This window comes from Euleptes europaea, chromosome 18 (genome assembly GCF_029931775.1).
Source record: "Euleptes europaea isolate rEulEur1 chromosome 18, rEulEur1.hap1, whole genome shotgun sequence".
NCBI lineage: Eukaryota > Metazoa > Chordata > Lepidosauria > Squamata > Sphaerodactylidae > Euleptes > Euleptes europaea.
In genome coordinates this window covers 33,962,933-33,980,269 of record NC_079329.1, presented here as the reverse complement: position 1 = coordinate 33,980,269, position 17,337 = coordinate 33,962,933, and positions in this window count along the sequence as shown.

Below are 17,337 nucleotides of genomic sequence, written 5' to 3'. Positions count from 1 at the left end.
AAAATATGTTTTTGCTTTGCAAGAGATCATGTGATAGTGTGGTGTGTTTATGTGATTTCTGATTTTAGGTATAATTTGACTTATGCTGATATTATTGCAATTTTTTCTTGATTTGAACAACAGAGCAATAAACCTTTTTTATTTAAAAACACACACACTTTTTGTTGCTTATTTTTAGTGCTGCAAAATCACAGAGTGCTTCAGTCTGCAGGTAGATGCTGGAGGTATCAGAGCTCATTTATCATGCACCATGTGGTGGAGGTGCAAGGCAGAACGTCTAGACAGCAAAGGCAGAGGCTCTTGGTCTTTGTAAAGTTAGGCCTTTTCCAGCAAAACAGAATTAGCCTTTTGACAAAGGGGCTCGGTCTCTTCTTTCTCATTTGTCTTTTATGCATGGCTGTTTCACTCACCATCACCCCTCTGATGACTTTGGGTCTTTGTGTCGATGATGCATGCCATCACCAACCGTCAGAGGCCGCCTTGCTCTCCCCCTGCATTTCCCCTGTGTTTTGCCTGCATTTTCAGGGACCTGTTTTATCTCACATTTGAAAACGTTGGCAAAACGTGGGGAAAGGCAGGGGGAGAGCGAGGCGTCCTCTGACGGTCGGAAACTGCATTCATAATCCAAACAAAGACCCGAAGTCCTCGGAGGGGTGACAGCTACATGTCTCAGAAGGACTATGTTTGTGCTTTACCTCTTCAGATTGCAAGGGGGACCCTCACATGACTGAATGTTCCACCATCTAAAACATTCCCTCTGTGTAGGAAAAGTAGGTGTTAGTAAGAGCAGATCTACCCTAGCTTTCTCCCTAACACATTAGTTTTGTACATGTTTGTATGGTGGAGTAGTCAATCACATAAAACTCAGTATGGCTGGTATAGTAGTTGAGGGCCAGCCTAGTATAGTGGTTAGATTGATGGTTTAACCAGGTTCAGATCCCCACTCCTTGGGCCAGTCACAGACACTCAGCCTGACCTACCTCACAAGTCGGGGGTTCTTAGGATAAAAGGGAGGAGTGTTGGGTCTTAGATAGCGAGATTCGTTACATGTCAGACAGTCAAAGGGTTAATTAGCCAAATGGTCAGGAAGAGCAGATCGCCATTGCTTCCATGTCATATGGTCACGTAGGCAAAGTAATCTGCATTTTACTGCTTTGGTATATCCTTTGTTTGAAAGAGAAACTGTAGCTCAGTTACTTGTAAGTTACCAACCTGCAAGCATGGAGGAGCACATTCTCCTTGTGAGAATGGCTACTCGTGAGTAAGCGTAGTAACTGCTAAAGGAGTTTAGCAAGTCTAGGAAACTTAGAGATGTAGGATGTTTATTGTTTAATCCATGTACCCTATGGTATTTTTGTGTGTGATTAACCTTTATTATCAATAAGCCAAAACCAAGATTCATCGCCCTGAATGGTAGCAGATTAATTAAATGAGTTTCAGATCCTAACAAGGAGGGATGGGGTTGCCAATCTCCAGGTGGTGGCTGGAGATCTCCTAGGATTACAGATGATCTCCAGGTGAGAGAGATCAGTTCACCTGCAAAAAATGGCCACTTTGGAAGGTGGACTCATTATACCCTACTGAAGTCCCTCCCCTCCTAAAACCCTGCTCTCCTCAGGCTCCACCCCCAAAATCTCCAGGTATTTCCCAACCTGGAGCTGGCAACCCTAAGGAGGGAAGAGTGTTATACGCTGTTTTCGGTCCCCATTGGGGAGAAAAGTGGGGTATAAAGAACTAAACGTAAATAAAAGTATCCCTTGCCTATTGAAGTGGCTCAACCCAAACACTGCTAGATAGGGTTGCCAACCTCCAGGTAATAGCGGGAGATCTCCTGCCATTACAACTGATCTCCAGCCAACAGTGATCAGTTCACCTGGAGAAAATGGCTGCTTTGGCAATTGGACTCTATGGCAATGAAATCCCTCCCCTCTCCAAACCCCACCCTCCTCAGGCTCTGCCCCAAAAACCTCCCACCGGTAGCAAAGAGGGACTTGGCAACCCTACTGCTAGACCACCTACTAGGGTTGTCAACTCTGCACTGGGAAATTCCTGGAGGTTTGGGGACAGAGACTGGGGAAGGCAGAGTTTGGGGCAGAGAGATAGTCATCGGGGTATAACGCTGTAGAATCCACCCTCCAATGCTGCTATTTTCTCCAGGGGAACTGATCACTGCAGTCTGGAGATCAGTTGTAATTCCAGAAGAACTCCAGGTCTCACCTGGAATTTGGCAAACCTACCACTTACATGTATTAATTGATTGATTATTAATTTAAAACATTTCTATGGCGCATTTCCAGTCAACTTAGTCCCCAAGGCAGCAAACATTTCAAACATTAGAATGGCATTTAAAATACAAGAGTTATCAGGCTTTGTGAATGAAGCCTTATAAAATCATAGGCCAGAGAAGAAACAGCTTTGCAGAGCCAGGAGGAGGTCAGAAATTCCAGTCAGGTAGCCATGATGCTAGTCTGCTCCAGCAGACCCCCTCAAAAGGAGTTGTGCAACAGGTTTCTTGAAGCCTAAATTTCACTGGGTGACCTCGTGCTGGTCAGGGTTGCCTCATTTCAACCTAACCTGCCTGACAGGGCTGTTCCTAAAGATTAAGAGTGATAAAAGGCACCTCTGCTCCTTGGAGGAAAGGTAAGATAGAAAACATAAATGCAAGAACAAAGCCAGGAATCACAGAATCATACAGTTGGAAGGGACCACCAGGATCATCTAGTCCAACCCCCTGCACAATGCAGGAAATTCACAACTACCCCCCCACACACACACACACCTAGTGACTAGAAGATGGCCAAGGTGCCCTCCCTCTCATGGTCTGCCTAAGGTCATAGAATCAGCATTGCTGACAGATGGCCATCTAACCTCTTCTTAAAAACCTCTAGGGAAGGAGAGCTTATTACCTCCCGAGGAAGCCTGTGCTATTGAAGAACCGCTCTGTTAGAAAATTCTTCCTAATGTCTAGACGGAAACTCTTTTGCTTTAATTTCAGTCCGTTGGTTCTGGTCGGACCTCCTGGGGCAACAGAAAGCCACTCGGCACCCTCCTCTACACGACAGCCCTTCAAGTACTTGAAGGTGGTTATCATGTCCCCTCTCAGCCTCCTCCTCTTCAGGCTAAACATACCCAGCTCCTTCAACCTCTCCTCATAGGAGCAGAAATTGTGACCTGCGTGGCTCAATGGCATTATTTATAACTTATATATATATAGATTAAAAAAAAACACCCACAAATGTGGTAGTCAAAAAGGGCAAGAGTCCAGTAGCACCTTAAAGACTAACAAAAATATTTTCTGGTAGGGTATGAGCTTTCGTGAGCCACAGATCACTTCTTCAGATACTTCTTCAATATTTTCTGGTAGGGTATGAGCTTTCGTGAGCCACAGCTCACTTCTTCAGATACAGCTAGAATGTGAATGATTCACATTCTAAGCTTTATCTGACGAAGTGAGCTGTGGCTCACGAAAGCTCATACCCTACCAGAAAACATTTTTGTTAGTCTTTAAGGTGCTACTGGACTCTTGCCCTTTTTGACTACTGCAAACAGACTAACACGGCTACCCACTGTGAATTACCCACAAATGTGGTACAGCTGTATACAGAAAGATGCGGTAAGTGCCAAATAGTATCACGGGGTGGGCAAAGACTTCTTTCTATATTGATACAGACATAGGAAAAGGTGCACCCGTTGGTTGTTCTTTGTTTCCCTTTTAAAGGGTGCTTTACAATATGTTAAGAGGCAACGACGCTTTGTTCAGACGCAGCAGTCTTGCTTTCCGCGGACCTCGAGGGGGCGCTGGAAGTGCGGGGAAAGGCGTGCAAGGCCAGGAATTTCCCAACAGTGACTCAGTGCGGCCTAGTGAGCGGGCTTCAGCCTCGGACTTCGGCTCCTGGGCTTCAGGCCTTCCTGCAACCGGGGTGTGTGTGTGTGTGACTGAAACAGAAACACCAATCCTTTACCCCGCAAAATACCAACATCCTAAAAAGAAATTGTGAATTGGGTTGGCACGGCGACCGCCATCCGGCTCTGGAGCCCAGATGGCAAAGGGAGCTTTCCCACTGGGCAAGGAATCTTAAACCCCCTGCAGAAAGGAGGCCCAAATGTGGGAACGATGCCTTTGGGTGTGCAACACTTAGGCAGCAGTTGAGTGCTGCACAGGGAGCCAGGCTTCCGGCATGCCAGGAGGATGACCTGCGTGCCAATCCCAGAAGTTTGCCCTCATATAGATTCCAGGAACATCGTCTCTGGACCCACCAAGGTCAGCCATACTATCTCAGGTTCATACTCCTGCTCATCTTCTAATGTGATTTATGCCATCACATGCCAGCAGTGCCCTTCCACAATCTGCATTGGACAAACAGGTCAGTCTCTTAGACAAAGATTAAATGGACATAAGTCTGACATCAGGAACCACAATATTCAAAAACCAGTGGGAGAACATTTCAGCCTTCCAGGACAGTCTGTTGCAGATTTGAGAGTAGCCGTTCTCTTACAAAGGGATTTCAAAGGGAGATTGGAAACTGCTGAATTACAGTTGATATTCAAACTAAAGTCAATGCATTTACCTGGGCTGAATAAAGACCTTGCATTCATGGCTCATTACCAATGCTGATTTCTCCACACCCATCTCTCCCCTGGACATCACTGACTCTTCTGTAGACCACACCTAATCCCATCACGCCTGCTATTCACATTTACATACTGTTAACATTTACGGTACATACTAATGCTTGTCTGAATTCACTCTCCTCTGCTTAAAGACAGATGGATTCACATTCTAGCTTTATCTGAAGAAGTGAGCTGTGGCTCACGAAAGCTCATACCCTACCAGAAAACATTTTTGTTAGTCTTTAAGGTGCTACTGGACTCTTGCCCTTTTCTACTAATCCCAGAAGTGTGGGGCTCCTGACTATGCTCTGGAGCAGGAGAGAAAGGCAACTCTGCAAAGCCTCAAGAAACCTGCCCCCACCATGTGTTTCCCCCCCCACACACACACACTTAAGATGCTAACAATTTGTGCCATTGTCTTTTGAATTGCTTTCCATCGTGAAGATCACATGGCAACCCCCCCACACATGCTATAAGAACAGAGGTACTACCTGTCAGATTATTATTTCCCAGCAACCTGTCTCGCTGTACTTCTTAGCAGCAAACCTGGACACTGGGACAGTAGGTAGGGTTGCTAACCTCCAGGTAGGACCTGGAGATCTCCTGCTATTACAATTGATCTCCAGGCGACCAAGATCAGTTCCCCTGGAGAAAATGGCTGCTTTGGAGGGTGGACTCTATGGCATTATAACCCTGCTGAGTTCCCTCCCTTCCCCAAATCCCAGGCTCCCCAGGCTCCAGTGTGGTGAGCCAGCGTGGTGTGGTAGTTAAGAGCGGTGGACTCTAATCTGGAGACCCAGGTTTTATTCCCCACTCCTCCACATGAGTGGCAGACTCTAATCTGGTGAACCAGGTTGGTTTCCCCACTCCTACACATGAAGCCAACTGGGTGACCTTGGGCTAGTCACAGCTCTCTTTAAGCTCTCTCAGCCTCACCTACCACACAAGGTGTCTGATGTGGGGAGAGGAAGGGGATTGTAAACTGGCTTGATTCTCCTTTAAAGGTAGAGAAAATGGGCATATAAAAACCAACTCTTCTTCTTCTTCCACCCCCCACCCCCGAAATCTCCAGGTATTTCCCAACCCAGAGCTGGCAACCCTATCAGTAGGCAGGTGACTCTACCTACACTGATGGTGCTGGTTTATCAGAAAATGTTCTGCTCCATTGCTGCCCCAAAACAAAACAACTGAGATGCTGAAATCTGTCAGTCTCCAAAAGTAGTTTGTTATTGGGGTGTGCGTGTGTCAGACATCGGTGATCCACATTGTACTATATTATTATATTATTATTACTAGTTTATTATTGACCCTGCACATATGTATCTAGAAGCAATGAAGGGATATCTCTGGGTGTGTATTGTCCTATTTTGCTGTACTTTACATTGCAGCTCCCCTCCATGTCATGTTACTTCCTACATGTCATGTTAATTCCTACATGGGCACCTACATCCGTGTGCCTATTTTTCCAAAAAATTCACTCAATCCGAACTCAACTGGGCCATTTGGGAAAAGGAAGTCGCTGTGGTGAAGCATGCCCTGACAGTGTGGAGGCAATTTTTAGAAGGTTCCAAGCTGCCCTTTGAAGTATGGTCTGATCACAAAAACCTAGAGGCCCTAACAGGGGCTCCCAAGTTGTCCGCGAAACACGTGTGCTGGGCGGACTTCTTTGCCCAGTTTCGGTTCGTCCTAAAATATGTACCAGGGAAGCAAAACCTTCTGGCTGATGCTTTGTCCAGACTTCCCCAATATCCCACCAAGGTTGTCCGGCTCACAGAGTCACTCTTCACCCCTGCCCAACGAGGTCGGTTGCCCACTTTAGCAGTACAAACCCGTTCTCAGACCCGATCCCCACCGCCGCCTCTTTCGGTGTGTGTGTGGGGGGGAAGCCTCACGCCCGGCTGAGCCAGCAGCTCCACCCGCCTCACTTCCTCACCCTGAGTGACCGACAACCATGGTCCCCGAGGTTCAGGGACCCAAGCGCCCTGTTCAGTCGCTCCCTGCACCTGTGTCGGCTCCATCCCCGGTCATGCTGCCCGCCGACGCAACCCCGGAGGGGGTGGAAGGACTGACTAATTCCTTTAAGGAAACCCTTCTTCGCAGTTATCAAGCGGAACTGTCCTCGCAGACCCTTCCGGCTACTCTCATTAAATGCGGGGACTTTTGGTACAAAGATTCTAAATTGTATGTTCCAGAAATGTTGCGGGGGGAGGTTTTGGGTTTGGTTCATGGCGCCAAGACCGCCGGACATTTCAGGTTTCTCAAGACTTTGCATTTGCTACAAAGACAATTTTGGTGGGCGGGCATGAGGTCGGATGTGGACTCCTTCATCCACAGCTGCCCCATTTGTGCAGCAACCAAACGCTCTCAGGGCAAGCCGCCCGGACTTTTACAACCATTAGAGACTCCTTCAAAACAATGGGAAATAATTGCAATGGACTTTATAACGGACCTACCCCCTAGTGGGGGAAAGACAGTACTTTGGGTGACAACTGATCTGTTTTCGAAACAGGCGCATCTTGTACCCTGCGCAGGTATCCCTTCTGCCCCGAAATTGGCCCGCCTCTTTGTGTTACGTCTTCCGTCTCCATTCCTTTCCACGCAAGATAGTGATGGACAGGGGGCCAACTTTCGTGGCTAAATTTTGGAAGGCTTTTCTTAAATTGGTCGGAGTAGAACAAGGACTGTCTAGTGCCTTCCATCCCCAAACAGACGGTCAGACCGAACGGGTAAATGCGATGTTGGAATGCTATTTACGCTGTTATGTTAATTACCATCAAGATGATTGGGTGCCGTTCGCTGAATATGCTTATAATAATGCGGTTCACCAGTCCACAGTGTTCAGCCCTTTCCAGGTTGTCCATGGTAAAGATTTTGGCCCCGCTGGTCATATTGAGGTTTCTGAGGAGGAGGGGAGAGCTGATGTGGCCGGATGGGTACGTTCAATTCAAACAACCTGGCCATGGCTGGTTAAAAATCTGGAACAAGCCAAACAAAAGTACAAGGCTTAGGCTTACAAACACCGCTCCCCCGGTAAGGAATACAAAGTGGGGGATCTTGTCTATCTGTCCACCAAGAACCTACGGTCCACCCGCCCGTGTGATAAACTCAGTGCCAAGTATGTGGGTCCGTTCCCCATTTCCCGGATTATTAATCCAGTGGCTGTGGAGCTCTCCTTGCCCAAGTCCCTAAGAAGGATTCATCCAGTGTTCCATGTCAGTTTGTTAAAACCGTATGTTCCTTCTCAGAAATGGCATCCTGAACCACAACTCGAAGTGCCTGAAATGGTGGGAGGAGGGAGCATTTTGAAGTGGCTAAAATACTGGATTCTCACATTCGCTATGGTACCACTGGGTGGAAGTGAATAAATGCCAAAGTATTATAGCTGTTACAATTACAGCTACTAACTACTGGGACATGAGATAATGCTATTTTATTGGCAGTTAGATAATATTTCTAGGAAGCATTAGATCTATACACTTCTTGAAGCCAATTTTGTAAAATGTTTCATAAATTCAATTTTCCCCATTAAAATTTGAACATTCAGGCTTAAACATTTTTAAATGCTGAAGCGCAAACCAAGTTTCAAGGGGCATTTGTGAATTAACAAAAAAGCATGTTGCAGCGCATAGGAATGAGCACAGGCAAATCCCAGGCCTATGTGGGCCAGCAGCTATGCATCTTTTATTATCGTGGTTTGTCTGCAAGAGTGCTCAAAATAGGCTCTGGCCAACTGCCAGTGCTTTGGACTTCCCAAATCTGAACAGACACATTTGCAACTGCTCTGACCAATTGCAAGTAAAGTGGTGGGTAATGTACAGCCGCTAAGCCTTATTTGTAGGGTTGCCAGGTCCCTCCTGGCAACCGGTGAAAGATGTCAAGAGGTTATAGGTGGCAGCAAGCAGCTTCAGTTCCCCTGGATAAAACGGCTGCTTTGGAGGGTGGACATATGGCATTATACCCTGCTGAGGTCTCAGACCCGGCCCTCTCCTGGCCCCACCCTCAAAACCTCCAGATATTTCCTAACCCAGAGCTGGCAACCCTACCCATGCTAGTGTTAAATTGAACACCATGGTGGTAAAAACACAAACATGCTGGTGGTCAGATTAAAGAGCTGATCTGAGCTTGCTCGCTTTCCAGTGGAGACACATTTGGACTGTGAACACAACAAAGCGATTTGTATGAAAACAGACCACTGAGAAAGGGCTACTGTCATGTGACTGTTGAGTATCATCCAGCATGTTCATCTGCAAGTTTTGGTCAGCACTTGTATACATCTGCAGGCTTTGGCATGTCTCTTGAGTCTCCTCCCACTCCTGGAATGCACACATACCATCCAAAACTGGGAACATTGCAAAAAAGAAAAAAGTGCTAAAACAGTCATTTGAATTTTTGCAGGAATTTGCCTGAGGGATCCTTTTGGCACTCTCCACAACCAGTAGCATTGAACTGATTATCGCCAAAGGTCTGTACTAGCAGAGGTAATCTTTCCTGCGTGGAGAAGATAGAAATTACAACTCACTCAACATACGATGTTAGAAGTGGATATTTATTGACATGGGGGTGGGGGAGGGGATGTGAGGTTACTCTGCCATATCTCCGAAAGAAGTGCATGCTCAAAGCATTTAGGAAAAAGATCTGTCAAACCGTGTGGCCAGTCATGTTTGCCCGAAGAGGGTCTTTGGACTTTGTGTTTAACAGCAATCCTACCTCCCATGCTGCTGGGAAAATATTTTTTAAACTCCTGATGGTCAGGCCAAAGGCCATTGTGACATACTAAGGGGAGGGAGAGAGCTGTCTGAAGGCAAATGCATCCCCTGGGATTGCACAACCCCTTGAGAGTATCTAAAATAGCTCTTTGGATCCTAACCTGTGACTGGAATGAAAAATACCCATTTAGAAGAGCTTCCTGCTTATTGAAATGGTTTGGCTGAATCAAATCAAGGATCCACCAGATTTCTCAGCTGTCAAAGCCAAATCATTTATATGCTAGGATTTCCACATGTAGACCGCTCTATGGTTTTTTTTAATCCATTCCCAATCTGAGTCTGAGACCAAAAGGAGGATAGTTTTAATTCTCCCTCTGCACTGCTTGACAGGGGGTAGAGACTTACCTCCCCAGAACCCTGCAAATTAACAAGAATCACAATTTAGCTAGACTGAATGCTATCCCCCTCTAAGGTCATGCAAGGCAAAATCTTGAATATACCATATCCAGAAAGGACCTCTCCTTGCCCTTCTGGCTCTATTAATTCACTGGCTCATGCCGTTTTGGAATGCTACTTTTATGAGGAATTTAGATCATGTTATATCTTTCCCCTTTTAATACATAAATCTAATGCTTCTATGTCCGATATAATGCCTTCTTTATTAAGTGTCAGGGATCCCAAGGCTACATTCAGTGGCAAGATTTATTTCAGTCCTTATATCTCTCACACATTAGATTTAAAATTATGCTGCTCAAGATCAATGGATCAAGGAGCTTCTAAGGGATGAAAGGAAAGAATCACAAGGAATTCTGAACACAAAAATCGTAGTGCAAATCAGTTTTTACCTAGTTTCTAACAGTGGCCCACCTCAAACGTCTGGGAAATCTGAATACAAGACATCTAGGCAATAGCCCTCCTATTCTGCTTCCAAATGGTGTTTGGAGCTCTCCTGTCTCTGAACATTAAGGTTCCATTTACCTATCAAAGCCACCATCTGTTGATCAGCCTGTCTTCCAGCAACCTGTCCAATCCTCTTTTCTTTTAAAGCCCCTGGCCATGACTTGCCCATTCCTGGCCTCAAAGTACTTGTTTGAATTGTCCTATATTTCACTTCTATAGAAGATGCTCTGACTTTTTGGGGGACGGGGGAATGTGGAGGAAGAAAGTCACACAGCTAGGGAGCAACCAAGAAAAAAATACTTCTTGGCTGCCCATGAAGACTGCAGCGCACAGGAAGCAGATGGTATTGGAAATGGGTATGGATCACCAAAGATCATTCACAGTGGGTAGCCGTGTTAGTCTGTTTGCAGTAGTCAAAAAGGGCAAGAGTCCAGTAGCACCTTAAAGACTAACAAAAATATTTTCTGGTAGGGTATGAGCTTTCGTGAGCCACAGCTCACTTCTTCAGATACAGCTAGAATGTGAATCCAAAGATACAGCTAGAATGTGAATCCAAAGATCGCTATGGATGGCTGCGTGGATGTGTAGAACTCACTTAGAAACCTAAATTCAGCCAAGGCCCTCACTTGAACGGCTGAGGGAGGAAAGACCCTGGACTTTGATGATATATTTACTTTATGTAAGTAGAACTATAGGAATAGAGATGACATGACATGCTGTGGCTCATTGGCAGAGCATCTGCTTGGCATGCAGAAGGTCCCAGGTTCAATCCCCGGCATCTCCAGTGAAAGGGACTAGGCAAGTAGGTGATGTGAAAGAGCCCTGCCTGAGACCCTGGAGAGCCGCTGCCGGACCGAGTAGACAATACTGACTTTGATGGACCAAGGGTCTGATTCAGTATAAGGCAGCTTCATGTGTTCAAAAGCTGCTGGAATCGTATACTCCACTGCAACAGTCAAAGCGATTTTGGTAAATGTTTGGAATGGCCAATTCAGAGAGAAATTACCTAGGACCGAAACCTGCTATTTGTCACTTCTGGTAATGAAATGTAAACTCATCTTTCATTCAGATGTAGCAAATGCAAACTCAGCTTCAACAACCTCGCACAGAGCTAGACTTTTGGTCTGAATCCTTCGCCCCAAAGTGAGGTGTGTAGTTACTTAGTAGAGAGGAAAATGCATTATGCACATATTCACAGCAGAACCTTAGTACGGGATGAGCTCCGGGCTCAATTAAATCTTTGCATTTCTGCTTTAAAAAATAACCCACAGAACTGTGAAGTTTGGGGTTATGACAAACCTATAGCAGGATGTTTGGAAAATGAAGCTTAACAGTCTCTACTGCAGGGGTCCCCAACCTTTCTGTGCCGGGAAAATGAAGCTTAACAGTCTCTACTGCAGGGGTCCCCAACCTTTCTGTGCCGGGAAAATGAAGCTTAACAGTCTCTACTGCAGGGGCCCCAACCTTTCTGTGCCTGTGGGCACCTTTGGAATTCTGACACAACATGGTGGGCATAGCGACAAAATGACTGCCACAAAATGGCTGCTGCAAGAGGCGGAGCCAGCCACACAGTGGCTGCTGCAGCTTACCTTCAGCCACACAGTGAAGATCCCTGCACAGTAGCAGCTGCTGCCAAAGCAATATTGTTAAAATTTGCACAGCCAATCAGAAGACTTGCTGGGCAAAATCCCCACCTGGCCTCGCCCCCTCTCTAAAAACACTCCGGTGAGCAACTGGAAAGGTATCACTGGGTGCCATGGTGCCCATGGGCACCACGTTGGGGAACCCTGCTCTAGTGCGTGCAGGCTGAGATCTGCAAGAAGAGGTCCCAGTCCAGCAAAGGCAGCAGCAGATAGCCACACAGCCGCAACCAGGGAGGAATGCCCAGCTGGGTAGGGCAGGCACAACAAGCCCACCTGCAGTTTGCATTGGATATCTGCAAATGAAGCTAAAAATAAAACCTCTGCTATTCCCTGTAGAATGGCTGAAACCTGTAATGTAATGGAACGTTTATCAGACCAAAACACGAGACTGGAATGTGACAAAATTCTCACTGCTACCCTGGAATGAGAAATCAGTAAAATAAATTTAATACGAAGAAAAATTCAAAATATTATAGAACTGACATGCCTTAAGACTTAAGAATCATATAAAGCAGCAGTAAGATGTGTCGACAGTAGCAAGGTATACTTTTAATATGAAAATTATAAATCAGGGTTCTGACTCGGTTAGCTTAGTCCCTGCAGAAAAGCAGCTGTTGAGCAAAAAAATATTGTGTTACAGCATTTTCTCAGCATATGAAATATATAACTGTTTACAATAGGTGAAATGATGCGTTGATTTCAGTTGAAGCCCATGATCCTGTGCACCTAGAACTCAGTAAGACTTACTTCTGAGAGCGCAAGGCCAGGCTACACAATTCTAAAAGGTGCCTATGGGAACAGTCCCAAGCAAGTCCACTTAGAAGTAAATCCCACGAAAGCCTTCTGAGGATTGTAGCCAAAATCTTCAAGCGCTGCCCAGTTTCAAATGTTATAGACCAACTCCACTCACGCCAGCAGCCAATGCTGTGTTGCCAGGGGGGAATCCACAGGGCCGAATCTGCTACCACAGCATAACTCTTATTATAAGAACTGTACCCTTACTCCAAATAACAGGGCAATCCTATACAATTACCTGGGAGTAAGCCTACTGAACATTTACTTCTGAGTAACCATGCTCTCTAAGACTACCAACAGTGCAATCCTAAACAGGTTACAGCCTTCTATGTCTATTAAGAGTCACTAGGCTTAGAAGGGTGTCAGAATAGCACCTGTAACAATATCAGATGTACTTTTAATAACAACTTTTTTGTGGGTTTTTTTTAAGGCAATCAAAATAATGACCGAACCAGGGTGCTCTAGGATTCCGTCCCGCCGGCAGAGAAATTGTTTTGGATCCCTAACCTACTGCAAAGCGGAGCAGAGAGGAGAAAAAATAAGTACGTTAACAGTTTATTTGCAAGGCCTGTTTTAACCGGGGAGGAGAGAAGGAGCTGTGGACGATCTCCAGCTGACTACCAAGAGTGCAATCCTAAACATGTTACAGCTTTCTATGTCTATTAAGAGTCACTAGGCTTAGAAGGGTGTCGGGATAGCACCAGTAACAATGGGGGTTACCGCATTATGTATTCCCAGCGATGTATTAAGAGTTTGAAAATGTTCTAAAAACATCCCTTTAAAAGGATTTTTGGATGCCACGGCTAAAAAATGGTTGGAAGACATCTTCACAGCTAAAGGGGCCAAAAAAAGTGTGAACAGTATTTTTTATAACAGTTTTAAACTCTTAATACATTGGTGGGTATACATAGAAAGTGCGAACAGTATTTTCTATAACATTTTCAAACTCTTAATACATCGCTGGGAATAATTAATGCGGTAACCCCTAATATCAGATGTACTTGCCTTTTAATAACAACTGTTTTGTGGGTTTTTTTTAAAAAAAGACAATAAAAATAATGACCAAACCAGGGTGCTCTAGGATTCGGTCCCCTTGCCAACATTTTAGATCCCTGCTGGCAGAGAAATTGTTTTGGATCCCTAACCTATTGCAAAGCAGAGAGGAGAAAAAAAATAAGTACGTTAACAGTTTATTTGCAAGGCCTGTTTTAACCAGGGAGGAGGGAAGGAGCGTCTGGAGGATCTCCAGCTCCCAGCCTCCCCTCTTGAACTGGCAACTCCTAATTGTATTTTACGTGCCTGTAAAAGTCGCTTTTGCGTATTGGAACCAGCCTTAATTTGACAGACAACTCCAGAAGCAGTTGATTGGCTATATCGGGGAGATGACGGCATGGGGAGATGACGCCCTTAACAACAAAGGTGGAGCTGGGAAAAATAGATTAAGAAAAAAACGGGGGGGGGGAGGAGAAGAAAGTAATCCTGGGGTTGGACTCCGCTATCTATCCAAGTGTCAATCGCCCGCCACGAGTTCGAATCCAAGCCCCAGACGTGTGTCAACAATACCCTGGGCTGGGGAGGGAAGCCCCACAAACCCTCCTTCACCTTCCCTCCTTGTTTACAAGACAGGCTGGTCCCTTAAAAAAAACACACAACAACAACCCCCACTGGTTGCCAAAAATATGCCAGCCCTCAAATCATCCGGTGTCACCGCAGCGGGCAGCTCGCTCAGATTTTTAAATATATATATATAAAATGAGGAGGGGGAAGGCTTTCTCTCTCTCTCTATATATATATATGTATGTATGTATGTATGCATTAAAATAAATAAATAAATAAATCTAGGAAGCCTTCCCCCTCCCCACTTGGATGCGATCGTTTAATGGGGAGGGAGAGGTCGCGGGAGGAATTAAAACCGAGCGCGGGTGATTTGTGATCCTTTTTTTTTTTTTGCAAACGCCAAGGTTTGTTGCAAATGCAATATTTTTTTCCCTTCCCCCCCCCCTCCCAGTTTTTCCTCCCTTTGCGCGCTGGCGCTCTCCCCCTTCCCCCCCCTCCTCCCTCTCCTTTCTCGTTTGGCTACAGCGTTGCAAAAAGCAAAGAGCAATAAAAACACGCGCACAACCCTCCGCACCGGGACAGCGAGACGGACAGCGAGGATCCAAGGGAGCGCGCCGGTCCCGCTGCAAAAACACCCCCCCTTGCAAAAAAAATAAAATACAGGGGGTCCCCGCTGGCAGATGGAGGCGTGGGGCCCGGCGGAGAAGGGCTGCGAGGCGGCCTGAGGATCCGGGAGCCGCCAAGAGACGGGCTGATTGGGAGCGCGATGGAGGCGGGGGAAGTGCGAGCTCTCTGCGGGGACTGGAGCGAGTCCACGCCCGGGGCCAGCGCTGCAGAGCTGGCGTGCATTCAACCAGCGCTCCCCAGCTAAAGCGAGCCCGGGGAAGGCGGAGGAGGTTGGTTGGGGGGGGGCGGCCAGGGGCGAGCTTGTCGCCCGAGCCTGCCCGATCTGCAGGTAGGCTCCTTGCAGGCGTCGAAGGGGGGGCCTGGAAAGCAAGCAAGCAAACAAAAAAAAATCCGGATCCGCTCCGGCGTGGAGCCCCCCGGTTGCAAAGGAAGGAGGGCGGGCCGGGGGGAAGGGAGCGGGGGGCGGCAGGAGGCACGATCCGCGGCGCCGCTGGCTTTGCAGCCGGGGCTGGCTTTGCGGCGGGCGGGCAGGGCGAGCGCATGTGGGGCTCGCCATTAACCCGACGCTGCGCTCCGCTCCGCCATCTGGGGCTGGAGGGAGGCGCTTTGTTACCTCCTCGGGCTCCGGCGGCGGAGGGAGGCGGGCAGGCGGGCAGACTGGCGGCGGCTGCAGCAGCGGCGGCGGCGACCGCTTCCCCCTCCCTACGTCTCCGGTTTCCTCGGTAAGGCTGGAAGCGGTGGGCTAGGTTTCATTGTCGGGGCTGGGGGGGGGGGAGCAGAGCGTTGCAACCCCCCGTTTGCAATCCCCCGTTTGCAATCTCCAGTTTGCAATCCCCAGTTTGAATTTTTTTTGGGGGGGGGGTTGTGTGCGTTTTTTTTGCAAAAAATAAATTCCACCACACTGGAGATGGGGGTTTGCATTCCTCCCCCCCCCTTTTTTTTTTGCAATCGCGTCCGAGGGGGTTCGTTCGCGGGGGGGGGGGCCCTGCCCTGCCCTCCACGCGCTCGGCAGCCAGAGGCCCCGGGGGTCGGCCATGGAAGGGCGAGGGAGAGAGCAGCAGGAGGCGGCGGCGGCGGCGGCTGCTCGCCCGCCAACCCTCGCCCTGGTGGTGGTGGGGGGGGCGGGGGAGGCAAGGGGCGAGCGCTGCCTGGGGGTCCGGAGAGCCAGCCCTGCCCCGGGAAGCGAGGGCACCCGGCCCGGGCGGAGGAGAAGAAAGGGGCGGAGGAGGCGGCGAGAGGGGCCAGGCTGCAGCAGCCGCCGCCGCCACCGCCTTTCCCCGGGCGCCTGCGGAGAGCAGAGGAGCCGGGCGTCGGCGGCGTCGGGGAAGCGCTGCCTCTCCCTTCCCGCCTCCTTTTGCAGCGGTGGGTACTGGCGATAGGTTCTCGGGGGTGGTTTCTGCCCGCGGCGGGGAAAACAACAACGCTGCCTTTTTTTCTCCCCCCCCCTTCCCTCCTCCTCCTCCTCCTCCTCCCGAGCAGCGCTGGCGAGGCCGCTCGCCCTGGCCCTTCCGACCGGCTGCAGCCAGCGCGCTCCGCCATCCGGAGGGTGGATCCATGCATGCATGCAGGCAGGCAGGCGTCCCTCCCTCCCTCCTTCCCTCTCTCCCTTCCTTCTTTCTCCTCCTCCTCCTCCCTTCCTCCCTCTCCCCCGTCCAGGCGCTTTTCGGGGGGCCCCCCGCGGCGGGTGGGTGTGGAGAGCCCCGGCTGCGCCTCGCCGGCTCTCCCGGGCGCCCCGGGCGCGCGAGGGGAGGCGCTCCCCGGGGGTCTGGGCGCGGGAGGCCGGGGACGTGCAGCCCTCCCTTGGCTCTGCCTGGACGCCCCCAGCCCAGCACTCATTGCTCGCCCCAGCCAGCCAGCCGGGCTTCCCCGCCCCCCTTCCACCAGCGGCTGCGGCTCTCTCTGCCTCCCCGGCTCCCTCCTGCTCCTCCTCCCCGCTGTCGACGGCGGCCGCCGCCACGACGAGGCGGGCTCGTCTCAGCCTTATTAGCCGCCTCGCCGAGAGGTGGGACCCGGCAGGGAGACGGGGAGAAAGAGGCGCGACTTGCCGGGCGCTGCGTCGGAGCCGGAGCCACCCTCGCCGCGCGCCCTGGTACCGGGTGGGGGGCGAACCGGGGGCGGCGGGGGGTGGAAGCCGAGCCTCTCCGGAGCCCTCGGGGAAGGCGGCTTGGGGGGGGGGGTGGTGGTGGTAGGGGGGGCTGGAAGGAGGCGAGAGGACAAACCTGACCCGGGGTGGGGGGGCTGGAAGGAGGCGAGAGGACAAGCCTGACCCGGGGTGGGGGGGCTGGAAGGAGGCGAGAGGACAAGCCTGACCCGGGGGTTGGGGTGGGATACGAGCGCCTGGAGGCGGCTGTTGGGGGGAATCTGGGGGGAGAAGAAGAGATCCGGGCGGACGAGTGGAAAAACCGAGGAGGGGGGAGAGTTGAGACTCTGAGCCGTGGGGGGGGGGGAAGGGAACAAGCGGGGGTCTTTTAGGGAGAGGGATGGGAAGGAAGCCAGGG